Source organism: Sebastes umbrosus, chromosome 10 (assembly GCF_015220745.1).
Source record: "Sebastes umbrosus isolate fSebUmb1 chromosome 10, fSebUmb1.pri, whole genome shotgun sequence".
In the NCBI taxonomy this organism is placed as follows: domain Eukaryota; kingdom Metazoa; phylum Chordata; class Actinopteri; order Perciformes; family Sebastidae; genus Sebastes; species Sebastes umbrosus.
Genome location: NC_051278.1, coordinates 30617035 through 30637224, shown reverse-complemented (window position 1 = coordinate 30637224; position 20190 = coordinate 30617035). Strand labels below are relative to the sequence as shown.

The 20190-nt window shown below is 38.5% G+C and overlaps 1 protein-coding gene across 1 annotated transcript in view; it reads left to right on the top strand.

Moving 5' to 3' along the window:
• LOC119495796 (equilibrative nucleoside transporter 1-like) overlaps nucleotides 1–20190 on the top strand; it is a 54828-nt gene that overhangs the window by 3045 nt on the left and 31593 nt on the right. The window lies entirely within an intron of this gene.

Here is a 20190-nt window from a genome sequence, read left to right as displayed (position 1 = left end):
CAAGATATTCAATTAACAATGATGTAAAAGAGAAAGAAATATGAAATCCTCACATTTGAGAGGCTGGAACAAGCAAAAGTTAACATCAAAGCTCTAGCTGGATGACAATATCAGTCGGCAGGTCCACCACTTTGGTCCAAACTGAAATATCTCATCAAATGCTTGAACTTTTCTACAAACATTCATGGTTTCCTGATGATGTATCATTCATGGTTTCCTGATGATGTATCCTCTGGTGATCTCCTGACTTTTCCTCTAGCGCCACCATGGGGTTGGCATTTGTGGTTTTTGATAGATATATCTCAGCAGTTGTTGGATGGATGGACATGAAATTTGGTACAAACATTCATGTCTCCCTCAGGATGATTTGTAATAACTTTGGTGATCCATGAACGTTTCATTTTACGGTCAAAATTTCAATTTGTGCAATACTTGGCTTTTGACCAAATACCTGCAAAACTAATGACATTCCCATCAGCCTCAGCTGTACTTTGTGTTTAGTGTTAATTAGCATAAAGGTTAGCATGCTAACAAACTAAGCTAAGATGGTGAACATGGTAAATATTATACAGTACCTGCTAAACATCAGTTAGCATTGTCATTGCACCCGATTCTACTGTTATCAGGCCATTAATTATCAGTCACTATAAGCACCATAGCTGTGGGCCGTTAGGGGCCTACTACGCCTACTACGTTGTAAAAGTGAAAGTGAAACTTATAAGCAACACATTCTCACATGTTGTAAAACTGTATGAAACGTCACGTTTTGAACACAAACAAAAAGGCTTCTTTAGGTTTAAGCCACTAAACTACAACTTCTTTAGGCAATAAAACTAAAACTTCTTTAGGTATAGGCAACAAAACTATAACTTCTTTAGGTTTAGGCAACAAAACTACATTTTATTTAGATTGAGGTAACAAAACTACAACTTCTGTAAGTTTAGGCAATAAAACTACAACTTCTTTAGGTTTAGGCAACAAAACTACAACTTTTTAAGGTTTAGGCAACAATACTACAACTTCTTTAGGTTTAGGCAACACAACTACAACTTATTTAGGTATAGGCAACAAAACTAAAACTTCTTCAGGTTTAGGCCACCAAACTACAACTTCTTTATGTTTAGGCAACAAAACTACAACTTCTTTAGGTTTAGGTAACAAAACTACATCTTCTTTAGGTTTAGACAACAAATTTACAACTTTTGTAAGTTTAGGCAATAAAACTACAACTTCTTTAGGTTTAGGCAACAAAACTACAACTTTTTTAGGTTTAGGTAACAAAACTACAACTTCTTTAGGTTTAGGCAACAAAACTATAATTCCTTTAGGTTTAGGCAATAAAACTACAACTTTTTTAGGTTTAGGTAACAAAACTACAACTTCTTTAGGTTTAGGCAACAAAACTATAACTCCTTTAGGTTTAGGCAATAAAACTACAACTTCTTTAGGTTTAAGCAAAAAAATATGTTTAGGCAATAAAACTACTTTAGGGAAAAACATTGTGTTTTGGGTTAAAGTAACTACGAACACAAAGACAACTACACGAGATGCAATCTCCGGTCTCTTGGGTGAAAACTCTGTGTTTTGTGTCCCATCCATTGTCCCCAAACTCCACGCCTTATGGAGTATCACACTGTCTATACTACAGCACCTGACTTCCACCTCTGCTCCTGTCATAATTACTACGATCCCTAGAAGTCGCTGTTGTGTTCTTTTATTTCTTCTTTTGGTGATCTACCATTTGAATAGATGATAAATCTTACTAGTGGGTGTAGTAGGCCCCTATTGCCCCACATCTATGAGGCTTATAGCAACTGATAATGCCTATTTAATAGCCTGGCAACAGTCTAATCGGCTGGTCATTGTGAGCATGTTAGCATGCTGATGAAGCCTCACAGAGCTGGTAGCATGCCTATAGTCCTGTTGCTTGATAAATGACTGAATAAATGTATGTGTGGTCTGTCGTGATGTTTAGTTTGTTTGCAGTATCACATTCTCTCACATGTGAACCGAGCGGAGGCCTAAAAGATGGAGGGGAGGAAGGAGACAGGGATGGTTGAATTGAGAGAGCTCCTATAGTTATCTGAAAGAAAATACTGATTTTAAAAATCCCCAAGATGAAATACTTTGAGCATATTTGTTCTGAAAATAAGTCTTGCTACAGGTCAGTTTAGTTTAAACTCATTGGAATGTGGCTTCATTAACTTCCCATAAGTAAATAAGCTTATAGGTTTGTTTTTACATCTTGAGTAACACATCTTATATACACACAGAGGGGGCGAATTGTGGTCAGTTTGGCTTTCACACAGATTTGTATTCATCACACTGGTGAAATTGATGGAATATATTTCAAAATAAAAGAATGAGGAAGAGTCCTAATGTTTCCACGTGAAGATAGGAAGGGTGAGAGAGCAATTTTTCATCAGGGAGTGTGATTACATAACTTCCCCATGCTGGTTTAGGGAAACTCCTAGGAATAATTGCTAACATGTGTTTGCCATTTAAAACGTTCAAATAACACTGGAACATCGTCACTCTTGCCAAGTGGCTTGATGTTTGTTGCTATTCACACCTACAAAGTGAACTGCCTACACAAAATGAAGCAAAGACTTTAGGGACAGAAATACGGTGTTCAGAAAACAAATCAGTTGCTCTGCTAATCAAACATGAAGCCATGTTGTTGTATCTGTTGAGCTTCTGTGGAATATGGTGGTTTTGGGTCACACAAAAGACACATTTTGTCACCTAGATACTTCACTACTTATCCTAAAAATATGACCATTGCATATGTCTCACCTCTGTTCGATTAACTAATGGCCTTTCAGATGCTCTATATCTGTGATTGGTTTGGACAGTACTTAATATGCCGCGCTACACCTCCCAAATACCAAATAAGTCTATTGGCATTTCTGTTATTGGAGTTTTATTTCTGGTTGTTCATAGGAGGTCTAACAGGGGGCCAGACCTCTTTGAGGACCCCAAACATAACTCAACGTATCCTCTAGGGCTGTCAAAGTTATCACGATAATAACACGTTAATGCAACTTACGATTTTTTTTATTCTAGAGTGAAGATACTGGCATCATATGAAACTAGAAAAACATAAGGAATCCATCAGTACCAACGGTGTCTTACTAGTTTGTCGCAAAGGAGGTTAAATAACGCTCCAATCTTGTGCAAAATTTTGGCAAGGAAAAACTGGCATGGCCATTTTCAAATGGTTCCCTTGACCTCTAACCTCAAGATATGTGAATGAAAATGGGTTCTATGGGTACCCACGAGTCTCCCCTTTACAGACATGCCCACTTTATGATAATCACATTCAGTTTTGGGCAAGTCATAGTCAAGTCAGCACACTGACACACTGACAGCTGTTGTTGTCTGTTGGGCAGCAGTTTGCCATGTTATGATTTGAGCATATGTTTTATGTTAAATTCAGTATCTGTGAGGGTTTCTGGACAATATTTGTCATTTTTTTGTGTTGTTAATTGATTTCCAATAATAAATATAAACACACAGTTGCATAAAGAAGTATATTTGTCCACTCCCATGTTGATAAGAATATTAAATACTTGACAAATCTCCCTTTAAGGTACAGTTTGAACAGATAAAAAATGACGATTAATTTGGAATTAATCGTGATTAACTATGGACAATAATGCGATTAATTGCAATTAAATATCTTAATCGATTGACAGCTCTTGTATCGTCATTTAACATCTTAAAAAAAGTTATTACTAATTTTTCGTGCGTTCTCCTATGAATGTCCAGCAACTCGTGTCAATTTCCGCTCGTTATGTGCACGCAGTCTTTTCAAAATAAACTTCCGTCTTCATAGGAAACAACTTGGTTAGGTTTAGCCAAGAATACTACTTGGTTAGGTTTAGGAAAAGATTGTGTTTTGGGTTTGAATAACTTCAGAAGTGGCGTTACCTAAGTATGGAATTTACGAGACAAATAAAGCAACGTTGACTTACAGCTTCACACGGGACATGAACAGCAGTCTCCTGTTTTTTGACCCACCCATCCACCCGACCTCCTCCCTATTGGCGTTTGTCGCTCTTTAAGCTTCCTTGTTCACGATTACGTGGATTACATACAAATTGATTTTGTTGGATATATACAAATTACTGTGCATTACTTTTTGTAGGTCAACCGTGTACGAGAACAGCCTGCATAAGTAACGTCAGCTTCATCAAATCTGCAAGCCCTGTTCATTGCAAAAGGGAGGGGTAATCACCTCAATATTTTCCTACAAACTGGGTTAAAACAATGTGAGAAGAAAAAGAAAAGGGATGAGAAAGTGATGCCAATATCAACAAAACACAAGGGTTCAAATTCTCCTTTTCTACATTATCTGTGCATGGCATATGGTCGGGAAATGTCATGGTTACAGTTGTTAACTGTCTGTGACAGGATGCTACATGGCCATGCCTCCACCACCCTGACCTCCACCCTTACTTTCCACCTCGACCACATAAAGGTCACACTATTTCCTGCACTGGCACTGAACGTCGGCTTTCGACATAAATCATGAATGTATTTCCCAGGGCTGGAGCTGTGGCCAAGTTCTTTTGGCACAAGTTAAGGCTAATACAAGGTTTGATACGCCTTGTTCCTTCTCCTGGCTGTAATTGTTGTCATGGTGCTGCTGAGGTTTGGTGCTTGTCTTGTTGCGAAGTTATTGCTGAATGTGTAGCTTTACCGGCCTGTGATCTCGGTGTGCATTGGAGGAGTTTGGGATTTTTCTGACCATTATTGCGGTTTGTGTTGTTGCCGTTTGGGCAGCTTGGACTACATGCTGCTGACTTTGGAGAGTTTTCCAAAAAAGAAAACAATGGTCAGGGATGTTTTTTTTATATTGAGATGAAATTGGGAAATGTGTGTTGCTTGAGAAAGAGCCAAGACCACACATTTTCTCTAACTTAAAGCGGCAGTAGGCAGAATGTTTTTGGCATTATTGGGCAAAAAATTCCATAACAATCTTTCAGCATATTGTAATTTAAGTGTTCTGAGAGAAAACTAGACTTCTGCTCCTCCTCATGGCTCTGTTTTCAGGCTTTAAAAAAATCTGGCCCATGATGGGAGACTTTGGCCAATCACAGGTCATTTCAGAGAGAGAGCATTCCTATTGGCTGCTCATTCAACAGAGGCAGCTGTCAATCACTCACAAACTCTGATCAAACGATCAAACTAGGCAGCGCTGATCAAATATGAATCAATATTCTGTTACTGTAATGCCTATTTCTTGCCTCAAATGTTTTCAGAATCATCTTGTAGTGACTGTTTAGCTGTAAAATGAGAAAATTTTCTCCGTCTGGTGGGCGGTGCTTGGTATTTCCTCAACTGATCTCAACATGGCTGCCGGGTCACAAACTGTCTAATTTTACAGTTAAACGGTACACTACAAGATGTTTCTGAAAACACTGTGAGAAATAGGCATTGCAGTAACAGAATATTGATTCATATTTGATCAGCGTTGCCTAGTTTGACCGTTTGATCGGAGTTTGCAAGTGATTGACAGCTGCTCAGAGACGGCAAGGCTTGAGCTCGGCTCTGATTGGTTGTTTTCTTCCGGTCTGGGAAATCTTGCAGATGCCATTAGGAGCACCGGAGGACACAGAGGCACATGATTTTTTTTTCAGATTACCTATCTTATGTACTACTATCTGGATATAGTGACCTTTTTATAAAATAACTTTTTTAATCATATTTGCTCTATTTCTACCTACTCCTGCTTTAAACTAAAATGCACTATGCACAGGTCAATGAAATGCAAAATGTAAGATTTGGATTAGTCACTGCCGAGACTGATCTACAAAAAAAAGTTCCACTCACTTTATAAAACTTAATTTTCCAGTTATGGTTGGGGTTACGTGTGTGTGTGTTTCTCCTATAGGTCTGCACAGCCAGATGTTTGAGGAAGAATATTGTTGTGTGTTTACTGTGTGTATATCCCAGTGCGGAAATGAGCCTTTAGACTAATTATGGGTACATTTTTGAAAAACACAAGCACACATTCACACTTTCCTTTTGAGGTTTGTGGTTTTCTTGATTTAAACAACATTACTCAACCTGGCTAGACTGAATTTTTTTTTCTAGACGACCACAACTTAAGTTCAGCATAGTTTAGTCAGCTAACTGGGTTGTTGGAGGACAGGGTAGGCTTCAGTCTCTGCTATATTTAGTGCGTGCTATTAAAATATTGTCTATAATTATTCGTTTTGTTTAGTCTTTGTTTCACACAGTCCAAATGGTGTGGTGGTATATTCAATTCTTTTACCCGTTGACCATATTATCTAAAACATTGACTGATTTATTGATCATTTAGATCCCTAGTTGTTTACCAAAGCCAGAACTTCAAAGATGTCCTGTGGTATTTTCATTATTTGGAAAATGTGTCTCACATTTGTGGCCTTCCAAACATGTTGAATTAATTTCCGACCTCATAAAGATTTTTATTTTAATGTTCTGAGACATGCTTTCATTGTTAAATCAGCTCGCTGCTTCTTTTCCTCTTATACCCCCGCTGCTATCTTTTACTGCACTGTTGATATATGTTAATAAATCAATATATATGCTGTGCTATGTATCCATATCAGCCTGCCCACCAGAGGATAGCGTATTAGTGTCACGTTTTTCCTCCCCGAGGCGTGACTATTACAGCCGTGTATGAAGGTGTAGTAAAAGCAGGGGGAAACAAAACCACTTAGTTAGGTTTAGAAAAAAACATCATGGTTGGCCTTAAAATAAGTACGTAAGCTAAGTGTAATGCGTACGGAAACAAAGTAATATCATTACGGATAGGGATGTCACGATACCAGAGATTTAGTCGATACCAATACCAGTAAAAATTCACCAGTCTTACAAAACAAAACACTGGTCTCGAACACCGGTCTCCTGGTTGAAAGTCCTCTTTCTCACCTCGACATCACTAGCTCTGAGCATACAGCATATTGACGTGGATGTGTTTACATTGCAGTCAGTACAGACTACATGACTACTACAAAAGCAAGAACGAAGCTCTTATTACACGCTGTTGCCTTGCGCATTATCTTGTCATTCACATGCCTTTTCGTGTGACCGGGTTGATGTATCATAGCATCTCCATACTTGTGTCTTTGTGCTGACTTCTCAGCTTTCCAGTCGTACACAATTTAAGTAATTCCCAGACTTTTTAGGCACCCCAGTCAGCAGAAATATTGAGATACACCATTTTAGAATAGGTGAAAATAACACATATACTGCATTCAATAACTACATGGCTTTTGCCCCAAACTGCACACTGCATTTAGCATAAAAATATGCTCAAATCATTACATGGTAAACTGCAGCCCAACAGGCAACAACAGCTGTCAGTGTGTCAGTGTGCTGACTTGACTATGACTTGCCCCAAACTGCATGTGATTATCATAAAATGGGCATGTCTGTAAAGGGGAGACTTGTGGGTACCCATAGAACCCATTTACATTCACACATCTGGAGGTCAGAGGTCAAGGGACCAAAGACATGACAGTTTTTCTCCGAAAAATTTAGCACAAGTTTGGAGCGTTATTTATCCTCCTTCGCGACAAGCTAGTATGACATGGTTGGTACCGATGGATTCATTAGGTTTTCAAGTTTCAAATGATACCATATTCACTCTAGTCTTAAAACTGAGCCTGCTACAACCTCTGAAAGATTGATTGCATTAATGCGTTAAAGAAATTAGTGGCGTTAAAATGAATTTGCGTTAATGCGTTATTATAATAATACGTTAACTTTGACTGCCCTAATATATATATATATGTATTAATTAATATATATGTCTGACTAGACAAGGGTATATTTGATCCTAAATACAACGTAACCTTTAAGTTATTAACGTCTGTATGACAACATTAAATGTCTATCTTAGTTTGAGCAGTTTAGTTTATTGTTAGTACGATGGAACTTGTACGGAGCGTATTTCATGACGAACACAAAACGGCGTTGCACGTCGTCAGTAAGGGCAGGTGGTTAAGTCGGCATCGATGCAGACTCGCTGTTGGGAGGGTTTCATAACCTGCTTTCACTCCCTGCTAATTTGGGATGTCACAATATGGCGAACACTCCACGTGAACGGAGTGGAAGTAGGTAGGGAGAGGGTGTAGGGGCCGGATTGGAATCGGGCCGAAGTGTACCCCCAGACTGCGTGACATCACTGTTGGACGTTGTTACCAGATGACGTGTCCAGAGGAAAGTTACTCTTTAACTGGTTGGTTCACCAAAACCATGCCTACATCAAAATGTATATTTCTGTCTTACATCTATTTCATTTGTGGTGCTCACATCATTGAAACATTACACAACAAATTCAACAGATTTGTCCATAAATAGTGTCCCCCTCCTTCTGGATAATCCACACAACACCACTCACTCCACTCAACAGTAAGTACAGTCCATATAGAAAGTGCTGATAGTCATCCGTTATTCAACGAGGCTACCTCCTATGGCACGGGCCAGCAACCTGAGGCTGCGGAGCCACATGTGGCTCTTTAGATCCTCTCCAGTGGCTCCCTGTGGATTTTTAATAAATAAGCGGAAATGAATAACTGTTTTTTTGTTTACATTTTCATTTTTATTTATCATTGTTGTAGGATTATGGTACGACGGAGTATTAGGGACACATTGAGGAAAAACAAATAAATCTGAGATTTTGAGAATAAAGTCAGAAGTTTAAGAGAAAAGTCATAGTATTATGAGAATAAAGTCATAATATTAGTATATATGTGTATTGTAGTAGTAATTTTACGTGTTATTTTCTTTTTTTCTCGTAAAGTTCTGACTTTATTCTCGTTATATTACGACTTTTTTTCTCGTAAAGTTGTGATTTTATTCTTGAAATCTCAGATTTTTTTTCCCCTCAACGTGGCCCCTACCTCACTGCAAATGTTTTGCGGCTCCAGACAGGTTTGTTTTTTTGTTTTTTTTTTTGCTTAAAATGTCTCTTTTGATAGTAAAGGTTGCCGACCCCTGTCCTATGGGCTAATTGACCCCTAACATCTGGAAGAATTCTAAACACATCATGGTATTTATCAAGTTTTCTTCAACTATAATAACCTTGAGTATTCCTTTGGGGGATCTGATGACTTCAACAGATGGCCTCAAGTCAAGCAAACAAGAGGAGTGGGTTGCAATCAGTCCAGGTTTAATGGCCGGGTATCAATAAGACTGGAAAATACAGCTGGTGCCGTCTCACGCAACTATAGAGAGAGAACAATTGAGTAATGGATTTTAAATGGGCAAACAGGATGTTTAATGGACATAACCACACCATAGAAAACATGAAGAAACAAGAAGACCTTGCCCTCAGTTACCTCTGTTTGATTAGTTTCCATCTCAGGAGAGGCCAACAGGATGGCTGACATCCTCTGATAAGATAAAAGGATGGATCATCTAAAGCTGACTGCAAAACGTACACATGGACCAGAAGAATTTTTAACAGCTGAGACTGTCAGCGGGGGAATTCACATTTCCTCAATTGATTTAACAGATGATATTATGTATGTGGGGAACATACATGTACACAAAAAAACAAACATATCTGATTGCATGTGCACTCGGTCACACATATGCACGCACGTACACTTTAGCTGTATGGTGAATTTGACCAGTGCACGCTCAAGCAATGGAATGAGCAGACACGCATGAAACCCCAGAACACCAGTGCTGGTACAGACTGTACCGTGATAAACAACAGTGTAACAACCAGGAACATGTAACACATTGTGCTATTTCATATTTAACCACTTAAGAAATAGAAAGGCGAACGTTAGTCAACGGCGAGAGACAAATATCTTTTTGATCCCGTTTGAATTGTGCCATGAATCACACATATGATGTTTGTCAATTTAAAGGTCTCATATTATGCTCATTTTCAGGTTCATACTTGTATTTTCTGTTTCTATTAGAACATGTTTACATGCTGTAATGTTAAAAAAAAAACTTTATTTTTATCATAATGTCAGCTGATGTTATTTACATACACTGCAACAGGAAATAAACTGGGACACATTTAGAATGTTTACGTTTAAAACCATGTCATGGTCTAAATATTGTATATTTGTGACATCACAAATGGACAGAAATCCTGACGGCTTGTTTCAAACACACAATTTCTGAATACGGGCTATGTGTATTTCTCCGTATCTTGAGCGTTTTGAAAGTTTAACAGTATTTATATAATCACTTAAACCTGCTTTATAATATAAAAGACATGAAAATCTCACTTTTCACAATATGGGACCTTTAAAACATAATGTTGCAAGTCTAGAAAGTCTCAGTTTGTCGTAGAATCATTTAGTTTTGTGTGAAACCGCTCAGTGAACTACATCTCTCGTCTCGCACAATATACGTCACCAACACTAGCTAGCTAGCTAACTTAGCTATGACCACGCACAAACGTAACGTTATCTGACCTGATGTGTTTTATCCAGCGACTCCTGGTCTTTTTATCAGCCGGGAAGAGAAAGAAGGATCAGACCCGTTGCTGGTGTGAGTTCATCCCAGTAGGAAACACACAGGCATCGTAGCTTCAGTGAGAGAGACGTCACTACGTAACTTTTGGGTGTGTCGTCTTTCTAATTACGTATTTTCACAGTCTGATACTGCAACTTTCTTGACTTGCAAAATTTGCTTTTAAATTGACAAACGCCATATGTGTGATTCATGATGCAATTCAACAAAAATCTCTCTCTCTCCGTTGACTACTGTTAACATTTTTTCTGATATGAGGTCCCATGGTGTCCAACAGAAGGGGCTGGACTTTGTCTCTCTATAAATGTAATGGAAATATTACCAATTTATTCACAAGTTTAGCTACCACTTTTCCTTGGTGGAAAAGGACAAAGAAAATGCACTTAAAAGACATTCTCAGCAAATACATGAACAATACAAGCTTTAAAAAGGAGAAGAAAGAGGTCTGTGCATGTCAATGGTATCGGATTGTTCTGTATCACACTGACCCATGATGATCTTGCTTGACTTTTTTCTGAAGATTTTTTTTGTCAAAAATGTATTTTTGCAGCAGCTTAACCAGCGGACTACCTCCAAGTCTGAAAAGTGAAGCCAATGTGGAAGTGCCTTAAACTTTCATTCTTTCTAACAGCCAGCAGGGGACGACTCCTTTGGTTGCACAAAAAAGTCTGATTGTATAGAAATCTATGGGAAAATGAGCCTACTTCTCACTTGATTTATTAACTCAGTAAACATTGTAAACATGAGTTTATGGTCTCAATCACTAGTTTCAAGTCTTCTTCAATACAGCATGATGTTCATTTAGTAAATTATGGTCCCATTTAGAGTCAAATAGACCATAAAGCAGGGGATGCTTTAGGGCGTGGCTACCTTGTGATTGACAGGTCGCTACCACGGTGTAGTCCGGTCTGGGAGTTGTCCGTGTTTTCGTCTTACAACTTAAACCCTTTCACAGTGTGTTTTTAGCTCATAAAACACCTCTAGAGGATTATAGAGAGAGGATGATAATGACATCATCAATTTGAGCAAAAACAGAATGTCACAGAATGATGCATGTTTTTGGGATAAAGTGTAAATATAGTACACACAGCATTTTTAACTTTATAAAATATATACATAATATATGTATGTATGGAGCTGTAATGTATGAAAAAACATACAGACAACATACAGATTTACAACATCTATTCATCAACATGAACCTTTTTTCCTCTGCCTATCTACAGTACCCATTTATCATATATTAAACTACATTATGTTATCTAATATGATAATATAGGCTACATTTACAAACGGATTAGACACTTCTGAAGACTGAAATGCATATTTCACTCACTCCACCATCCCAGCAAAGATTTACTTCATATAGTAGACCTACTAAGTTGTTCAGCTGGAAGTGTGGCAACTGTTGGATAATGTAAGAGTTTGTCCAAACATAATAAAATGAGTTTATATTTCATTAGTTTGCTAATTGCTCAATAATGTAATGAACTAGGACTGGGTTTGTTACGTTATAACAGAGAGAACAGGCGACAGATGGATCTTTTAGCAGATTTATTTTGAAAGATAAAAGTTTAAAAAGTTAACGTTACAAATAGAACTTGTGTAAAACCAGCTTTAAAAACAGATGCGCGTACAGCTGGCGGTACCGTGAGGTATTATTAACACGGTGTGTTTCTGTGTAACGTAACGGCGGATGTCTCTCTCATTCAGCAGCCTTGTTATGTTCGTTACACTACGTTGTCTTAACCTTTAACACCAACTCTCTATAGAGCAGGATTCAACCCTTTTCATCAGCACAACATCGTTACTGCACAGGAATGTAGAAATGAAAGGAATGCACGCTCACACAATCCTCCTCCTCAATTGCACAACAGAATCTGAACTTTGTATTATTCATAAATTGTATGAGCATTTATTGGGGGAAGATTAAGAACTCACTGTTGGCCAAAATGTTGAGATGTGAACTTTGCTTCAAGGCCCGTTTCAGTTTCTCACATTTACATCATATGAATGATCAGGCTTGTTTGTCATGGCTGAAATGAATAATGACGTTATTGATAGATGGGGAAACACAACAGATGTTATTGAGCTTTATTCACCAGCAAGAACCTATAAAATAGTGAGGGATGCATCTGAAACCAGTGGAGCAATAAACATGTCAGCTACAAATTATAGGCCACTAAATCTAAAACATATTTGGTAATGTGGCTTCATTTTTTAGATAAGTTTGCGCCCAAAATGTCAGCCTTCAGCACATACCGAACTTATTGATAAAAGAGGATTGTAAAGATTGAAGAGGTGAACAGAGTGAATTTGATGAATACAAAGCTGATGTTTTCAAGGATTTGGGGTGATTTCCATGGTTGCATAGAAAGATTTCAGCAACAATCAACCACAAGTGCAGAATTTCGGAACTAATGCTAATTTTGAAGTTGCTAGACTTCAATTTAAGAGATGAATCCTATAATGCAGTGGTTCCCAACCTGGGGTCCAGGCCCCCCTTAGAGGGACGCCAAAGATCACAGGGGGTGCACAAGAATTTGTCTGCTCTGAGGTTGTCAAAATTAGATTTGCACATGTATAACTAAAATCATAATAACACACTTACTGGATCATTTATACAAAAATCTGTATATAAAACTATTTATTTTTTTGCTACTTGGTAGGCCACATTCTGTTTGAACCCGGCATTTTGCACAGTTTCAGATAAAGATCAGGCTACACTAATATTATTAGTATTATACGATTTGTAGAACTAGATTCCAGTGGTCGCTGCGAAGGTTTATTTGTGACTTTTGTGATCCAAACATTTCCAATAACTCCAGAGCGTTGTAAAGTCCAAAAGTCAAAATTTATTGAAAAAAGATAGATGTAATCATTTAAAAAATACACATAATTTATTAACTAACGAAATATTCTGGCACAATCCGTATTTGTTGGCGTTTAGCCTTTCAAAAACAACATTTGCTCTTCCGCTTGCTGCACACAATGGGAGGCCCACACCTGTATAAACAAGGTGGTGTAGCAGCTATCTAACAAATATAACATTACAGGTATTTAATCACAATAACACAAAATCTATTTCGGCTCTAACACTATTATAGTTAAAAAAATAAAATGATCTATCTGCAATCGCTAGGCGAATCCGTCACAACGTCATCACTTTATTTATGTTGACAAAACTGACGAGTTATATTCATTAAAGAAAGTTGACTCATTTAACACACGGTATCACCTTATTCACGTTAAGGATTTTGTTTGAGGATTTGTAATTTCTTTTAAGGGTGATGACATCAGAAATTATGGAGGGAGGGGGGCTCAGTTTTTTCCTCAGATACAAAAAATAGAAAAGTGGTTGGGAACCACTGCTATAATGGACTGTCTTACATTTAGCTCTTGTCCCTAAATGCACCACTGGATTAAGAGGAACTTGTTGTCTGTGCAGTAGCAGATTTGTGGCTCATCCATCGTGACAGGGATTTCATTCTAGCGTGACCCTTGCAGACCACTCGCACTCTGTTGGGAATTTGAAGGTAACGATGAGGAGGGATTTCACTCTCAAAGACCTCCCCGAGGACTTTTTTTCCTTTGTTTGCCTGTCTTCGTCGCTTCAGCCCGAAACCTTAATCTTCCAAAACGGAGCCAGGCCCCGAAATTCTTAATCCCAAATGGGATTTACTTCACTCCCTCTGTGTCTCCTGAGCCCTTTCGGGGTTGAAGAGGCCATCCATTGGAATTCCGCTGTCCTCTTAAATCTCAGTATGTGGTCAGAAAGCCACTTCCAGCCCATTCATGTCATGCCCTCCTCCTCTCCCCGAGCTCGCCTCTAATGCCACAGACTTCACAGGATGTCCTTGAATTAGACATGTATGATGTTTATTTACTCATAAACCTGTGTTCTAAAAATGACATGAGAGGGAACTGTCTGGGGTCAGTAGGAAGTTCATGACATAAGATTTTCAGTTCACAATGGAAATGCATACAACTATGCAACAAAAATTAGGCCATTGACTGTACCTCCAGATTCTTCTTGTGTTACAAGCTACTGTGGGAACGGGACTCTTAGCAGGTTGATTTGGCTTGTTGTTCTGCTTGTGCAGGCTAAAAACGTCTCTACTGGCAGATATATTGTCAAACAGGTGCCTCGTAGAAATCAGTTGGTGGCAAAGGCCTCAACCACAACATGCACCTGTCGAGCTACAGTTACAGTACTGTTTTCATTGCGGTTCTTACATTCCCATTCATTCCTCATTTCTGCATGATGGTTCTGTGAAAGTATGCGCGCATGAAACATTAACCCCTTACCATTCCCCTTTCTTTTTTTAGAGGGGTAGGGGTTTGGGGACAGGGGATGTTCAGGAGTAGATAAATAGTGAACATAGAAGTGGTGTACATCTTCTGAAGATTAATTTGAGATGCAGCTCAGCACTGTGTGTCAAGTTGTTCTAGTCATTAATAAGAAATACAAAATGAATAAATGAATTAATCAATTAAAATAAATTGTCAAAGTGTATAAGAGTGTAGAACATGATGATATAATTGTGTGATGTCTATCCCCATGCTCTATTATGTCTCGTAAATTGTTGCAGCAATTTTGGAGTTGATCTCATTTGTTACACAGATTTGGTGCTAAAATTAACCATTTTCTAACTATCGAGAATTGATAAAAATGATCAGTAATCCCTCCAAAATACCACATTAAGACACCAAGACCTTGAGGAACACCATAGAAAAAGGTATCAAAAACCTTTGACATTTGGAGATTTCTGCAAGAATTGCATTTTTCTGCGATTGGATGGCGAGCACTTCTGTTGTGTAAACTGCTTAGAAACCCCCTTATTGTCAATCTAGCTAGGTAAGCCATCCACCCTCTGAATGCTCTAGGTCTCTAGTTTGTGACTGTAAACTTTCATGAGGCTGTGATTATCCTAGAGGTCACCACAGGACAGTGAGCTCAAGTTTCAAAAATGGTCTCACTACAATGAACTACTATGGGGACTAACATCATCACACATGAATACAGTTGGGCTCACTGGATCCGCAATAGTCTCAACTTTACAGTGACATCCAATGTATGTAATTCTAAGACTGTTTAGGGATAATAAAATGGGCATGTTTGCAAAGGGGAGACTTGTGGGTGGGTACCCATAGAACTCATTTTCATTCACATATCTTGAGGTCAGAGGTCAAGATTGAAAATTGACATGCCAATTTTTCCTCACCAAAATTGAGGCTAACTTCGTAGCGCTATTAAGCGTTTTTCCCAACAAGCTGGTTGGTACCAATTGACTCCTTAGGCTGTTCATATGATACCAGTATCTTCACTCCAGCTTGACAACTCAGCCCGCAACAGCATCTGAAAGACAGAATGGCACCGGACCCGTCGGCGGTGTTAGTTTATCATTATTTCACCCATGATTACTGATTCTGTTCAACTCAGCTCATTGGAGACTGGATTTTACGATGTCCAGGAATGTGTGGTGCACCCGGAAACTGATTTTATGATGTTGTTCAGGAATGTGAATAGATGATCAGTCACATGAGCTGACTACATGGGGATCATTTGTCCACTTTGAAGTTTAGGATTGGAAAGTGTTTTTGCTTTTGGCTAAGAATCAGTAGTATTTTGGTTCATTGTTATCTGAGGTTTGTGTACCTCCACTGTAATTACAATTGCTATACTTTAACCCCCACAGTGTTTTGTGCATTAATTCATGGGTCCAGAGTGTTTTTATTTACAATTTCCACAACAGCTCAGTGTTTTTCTGATGAAGGAGGTGTCTCATAGAAACCATCCGCTCCCTTTTTTCTTGTCTCTGTTTCACTGCTTCCCTCTTTTTTCTCTTATTTTCTTTGTCTCTCTCCTATCCATGGAAAAACCCAGTCAAGGCTGTGGCCTGCTGCACTGAGAAGCTGCTGACTGACTTTTCCCCCTTTGGCTACACAAGCCAGAAAACAAGTCCGACGAACCAGCCTGTTCTCACTTAGGGTGTCAAATACCACCGCTTTGTAACAGCCCTCGGCGTGTGATACCGACGCACAAGGCACGCTTTAGTGTTTGTATGAGACCTACTGGGCTTTCAAGTAACTACAATGTAAACCCATCTGTGTCAATACTTCAACACTCAGAGAAAGTGGTCGGGGAGTGCGAAAAAACACATAAAGGGTGCTGGATGGGTCCAACAAACACAGGGCTTTCATCCAGGAGACCACTGTTTGTGTCCTGTGTGTAAAGTTTCACTTTCACTTTACAATCAGCTGTTCGTGTCCACTGTTCACAACGTTAAGTTTCATTTTCACTTTACAAACGTAGTGATTTCAAGCCCAACCAAGATGTTTTTTTACTAAACCTAACTAAGTGGTTTTGTTGCCTAAATCATAGACTATAGCCTATAAGAAGTGGATGTAGTGACCGTGACGTCACCCATTGGTTTGTGGACTGCCGTTTCGAAGCCTCGAGTTCATGTTTACAATGTTTACTGAGGTAATAAATCAAGTGAGAAGTAGGCTCATTTTCTTATAGACTTCTATACAATCAGACTTCTTTTCGCAACCAGAGGAGTCGCCCCCTGCTGGCTGTTAAAAATAATGCATTTTTGACCCACCCATCCACCCCGACCTCCTCCTTACGCTGCGCTCGACGCTCTCTATACTTCCCGGTTCACAATTATGTGGATTATATACAAATTGATTTCGTGCTGACCATCACAATTTTTTTTTTTTAATTTGTGTCTATATACACAAATCAATACATCACATTTTGTGACTATTTCACGAACTGCCTTGAGACTGTGTTGGTGATACAGTACAATCCAATACCATAGTCAAACCTCTTCTCCTTTTTAAAACTTGTATTGTATTTGCTGAGAATTCCAGTCTTTTAGGTGCATTTCCTTTGTTGTTTGAGCCGCATTGGATTCACCTTTCAGACCCAGAAGTTACCCACTGGCCTAAACCTAAGCAAGTGCTTTTGTCTGAATCCACAACATAAAGCACGAGTTTACTGCGACCGTAAAGTGACGCCCCGAGTTGGGATGTGTTGGAGGAATGTGAAGGTACAGAGAGAGAGAGAGCAGTTGTAGAGAGACATATTCAGCTACAGTAAATAAAGATATTTAAATGGCCATTGATGTAATGAAGTGTAGTTTTGTGTCTTTATAGCAGCAGAGAGAGAGAGACAGTAGTCCCTCAGTCTTCTGTGGCCCAGCTCCTCCTCGGTCGGTTCGGGTTAGCGAGGAAGCAGCCAGACTAGCCCTCCTTCACACATGATTTCTGTCCATAACCACAGCAGGCTTTTTTTAGACAGGGGGGGAGAGACAGGGTGTGGATGACTACCACGACTATATGAGCAAACAGTGGGAGACCAAAGCTTAGTGTGTCCGGACCAGACTCACAAAAAACAACCGTAAACAACGCCTCGGCGCGGCAGTTCAGACGGGCCCACGTGTTATGACGAAATTATACATGGGTGTCAGTTCTCACAGACACGTATAAGAAAACAAGCTGCACTCTGAAAGCAATAGAAGAGAGGATTGTAACGTGCCTACTTTGTTTTCTTCTCAGACGGATTTATAGCAGGATATTGTGTTGCATAAAGGCATCAATTGATTGCACATTTTTTTCCTGAAGTCATTTGTAAAGGAAAATAATTCAACATTTCAACTTGCTTTTTGGGAGGGGAAACTTTAAAGCTTTCATGTCAGTTTTCCCACAGTCACATGAATACAAGCTCCCTAAGGTACACTGTGTCTTTCTTATCACCTGTGTTGTTTCGACCTTGACCAAATACCTCAAACTGTTAAACACTGTCAGCATTGACCCTCAGCTTGGATACATGTGCTGTCTTTGCATGAAAAACTGTGTGATTACGAGTGACTAATGCTAGTAAAATGACATGAGTAATGACACAGCTCCCTCCGTGACTGTTTACACACCATTACTTCCTATTTCTTCCTTATTCACACAAACAAGAGTGTTTAACTGTAATTTTCAGTGAGTCAATCATCTAGTCATCACTTGTTGCGTAAAATAACTTTGGAACGTACTTCCATTGTGCTTCTTGGGATATATGAATAAAGCAGCCCATCACTTTCAAGTTATTTAGGCCAATTTGATTCCATCTGCTACACTGAAATAGTGTTAGGTCTTTTTGAACCTCTATCTTGCTTCAGAAATATGGACTGCTGCTCCAGGAAATTACCTCTTTACTGAGCAATCCAACTCAGAACAGCAAATTAATTCCAGCTGTCTTCTTTTCTCTTTTTCGAGTCGAGCAGCCAGCAAATGTGATGTCTCATAAAAAATAAGAGACTTTCAAGATGTGAGACGACATAAAGTTGTTTTCCATCAGTTAATTTGCTGTATCTTTCTCTTTAATATCTCTGGTAGGGCTGTCAAAGTTGACACAATAATAACGACTTAATACAAATTTGTTTTAACGCCACTAATTTCTTTAGCGCATTAACGCAATCGATCTTTCGGAGATGGTAGCGGGCTCGGTTTTAAAGCTAGAGTGATGATATTTTATCATATGGTAAGATATAAAAGTAAACAACCTAAGGAATCCATTGGTACCAATCATGTCATACTAGCTTGTTGCAAAGGAAGCTAAATAACGCTCCAAACTTAAGTTAAATTTTGTCGAGGAAAAACTGGCATGGCCATTTTCAGAGGGGCCCCTTGATCTCTGACCTCAAGATGTGTGAATGTAAATGGGTTCTATGGGTACCCACGAGTCTCCCCTTTACAAGACATGCTCACTTTATGATAATCACATGCAGTTTTGGACAAGTCATAGTCAAGTCAGCACACTGACACACTGACAGCTGTTGTTGCCTGTTGGGCTGCAGTTTGCCATGTTATGATTTGAGCATATTGTTTTATGCTAAATGCAGTACCTGTGAGGGTTTCTGGACAATATTTGACATTGTTTTGTTTTGTTAATTGATTTCCAATAATAAATATATACATACATATGGATAAAGCAGCATATTTGCACACTCCCATGTTGATAAGAGTATTAAATACTTGACAAATCTCCCTTTAAGGTACATTTTGAACAGATAAAAAAAAATGTGTGATTGATTTGAGATTAATCGCAATTAAATATTTTAATTGATTGACAGCCCTAATATCTGGTTATAGTAGATTGTGGGTAATGTTGCAAATCAATGTGCAGGAATGCTTTGTGGCAATATTGAGTAATTTTATATCATGATATAAAACGACATATACCATGATAGATGATTTAAGACATATCTCTCAGCCCTATCACTGCATTCAGTGGGATTTAGTTTCAAGTTATTCATTGTCATATGCACAACAATTACAGAGAAGCAGTCGTTGGCAATGAAAATCTTAGATCTCAGGCTCCCTTAAACAACATCATTAAATATGTATGAAAAGAAAATCATGCAAGTAAAAAATATGAAAATCGAAAACAAAAAAATAGAGCAAGTTAAAATATAGGAATAAAATATAAGATATATAAAATAGTATAATTTGAGGTAGAAAGTAAATGAATAAACTGAATGTAAACAGGAGTGTAGTAAATGTATATGCTTAAAGAGAAGTAATAGCCTATACAGAGGTGTAAACACTTTGTAAAACAGTAAGCAAACGTATATGAAGGTAAAGTGACATTTAGTGGGCTTATAACAGCTCAAATCTGAAATATACATATACAATGTC